The following is a 2,606-nucleotide window of genomic DNA, read 5'->3' as shown; positions in this document are numbered from 1 at the left end:
AACCACAGCAGTACATCTCACCTGTCACTGACATACTTGTTGGTAGTGCTAGCGCTTGAAGGCTTAGTGATGAATTTGTACTCGCAGGCGGAAATCTTAAATGCACAAACCGGCTCAGTTCAGGTAATCTTTTCACTGTAATTTAGGCTGCTGACTTAGATGAAATAATGAGCTCCTGCTTAGAATGTTTCAGTGACAAACAAGACTTACTCCTGGTTTTGGTAGGTGATATGAGCTGCACTTCTTTGTAGCACACTTACGTGTCTCTTACAGATTTTTTCCTTCCCTTGCCACCTTTTCAAGTTACCTGTCACAAAATAGCATAGTAACTTTTCATCCACACAGCGTTGTACTTGCTGCCTTAATGACATGATCACAACCTCTTAGGCTGGCTAGCTGCCTACAGTTAGCAGTCCTTGCAGCTAACTCCTTGCTCCTAGCAATTAGCATCAGCTATTGCCCACAAACTATGAATGGCTCCCTAAAGATATGCAAATGCAAGAGTTTGTTAGAGGAACACTTCTGCTCGCTATTTATTTTTAAGTACTCATTCAGTGGCCTTGAAATATGACAAAACAATTTCTTGTCATGTTTAAGATCACAGAATATTTTATGTTCATTGAAAGAAAAGACAGAAAATAGAAGGTCCAAGATACTCAGGCTCTGTCACATACAGGGATGCTGACTTTGAATAGGAAATTTAATTTCTGGGAAGGAAATTCTTGTGTAAGGAAAGATTTGTATAAAGCCATTTAGCAAATAGGCTTCCATTGCTTTTTTTTTTCACGGAATTCAGATTCCCCTGGATACTATTAGAAATCTTTGCCTCTTACTGATGTCATGATAATTGTAGCAATGATCAAAAGGCCAACTCTATGGAACACCTAGTGGGAAACCTAAGATCAACCATTAGCAGCTGTATAGCCTTGCTATGGAAAAAAATATCTGGTATGTTCTGCAATTCATCTCGTCTCCTTCTCCAGCTCCTGAGATGTGCATGAAATTTGTTTACATTCTACAGGTCACATTTCCCAGAACCAGTCTTATTATTGCCTATTCCAGACTTTAGCGCCGTTTGTGTTCTCTCCCTTCCTCTACAATGCACAAATAGAGGGTAGCTCAGGAGAAGATGATGTTCCTGACCAGAACTGTTCCCTCTCCTCTTGGCAGCAGTGCAAGCAGATGGGGTCGATGCAGGTTACAGGCATGGCATGAGAAGAGAAAATGTGGATCTCATGGCTCAAGCTGGGTGGTAGTTATCTACAAATGTAAAGGTTTATCCTGTAGATTTATCCTGTGCCACTTAGAAGCTCTACTTATTAATTCAAAATTGTATTTAGTACGCAGCTGCCTCATCCACTGCTACCCCCCAGCTGCCAGTGTACCCAGTCTGAGCTCTGAGGAAAATGTGAGGTGGTTTGGCTCTTGATGGAAAAGGAGTTACTGGAAAATGAGTTACCATCTCTGCCTGAACTGCTCGCTGTGGGATAGGAACACGTACACAGACAGTCAGCACAGAGCAACCCACAGGCTGTTATTTCATACGGACCTTATCTCACTGTAATTTTTCCACTTGTCAGGCTCTATAGAAACTGTCTTATTGAAAGTTAATAGAATGTTGGTTTTTAAAGCTTCCTGTCTACAGCACTTCTGAAAATTTTCCCATGAGCAGTAATATTCAGGACCCATGAATCTGCTGCAACTGCTCCATTTTATTAAAATGTGGTGATGCCTGAAAAATTTGTAAGTATCTTGGCAAAAATGGCTATGAGCCCCCCTTCCTCTTGACAGCAAGAACATCCCAGGCTCCTTTTTTATTTTGATTTTATAAAAAATTCTACTCCAGGAGAACACTTGCATATCATAAACCCTGTTTTGCTAGAAATACAGCCAGGAACAGAACTGAAGTGAGTTCCTTTGCTTCCAGTATATTTCTGCTGTGATGGAAGATGATCTCTCAGCATGCTTTTATGGGTTTAATTCTAGTTATCCTGCTCATAAACACACAAATACCATTCCTCCTCAGGGCAATTTGTTTTCTTACATATTGTAATAATTTATCTGTCTGCTTCCTGCCAATTGGTGCATAGGCAAAAATATTTGATAGCTCACAACAGATTGTTTTCAGAAGTATTATTTTCATCAATCAGTTCTTTTACAGTGAAAATTGAATCATGTGCTCCAATTCCGTGTGTTTTCCTTTTCTTTCTTTTTAAGTGGAAGATAATGCCAGAGCGGAAGAGCTATCAAAATATTTTCTATAGACAGACTCTCTGGGCCATAGGGTCTTTTTCATGTATTCCCTCTGAAACAGTTGAATGTGGAATTTAGACTTGAGTTTGGCTATTACTCAGAACAGACCTATATTTGGAAGAAATGAGAGACCTGATGGATTTGTTTTGCCCAAGGCCTCACACTTTCTTTGGAGGGACTCCAGGCCCGCCCACACACCCTTGTCTTTTCCAGGTCCTGTAGCAAGGAGAGAAAAAGAAACCATTTTGGAGCCAGATTCTCCCACCCTTACACATGCTGGGTAGTACCCAGCCTCTCAAGCAATCCCAGCGACAGCACTGAGCCTGTTTAAGGTGCTGCACACAGGCAACAAG

The sequence above is a fragment of the Chamaea fasciata genome, unplaced genomic scaffold (assembly GCF_029207755.1).
Source record: "Chamaea fasciata isolate MVZ Bird 193981 ecotype frontalis unplaced genomic scaffold, bChaFas1.0.hap1 SCAF_5, whole genome shotgun sequence".
NCBI classification, from domain to species: Eukaryota; Metazoa; Chordata; class Aves; order Passeriformes; family Sylviidae; genus Chamaea; species Chamaea fasciata.
Note: the sequence above shows the minus strand (reverse complement) of the source record.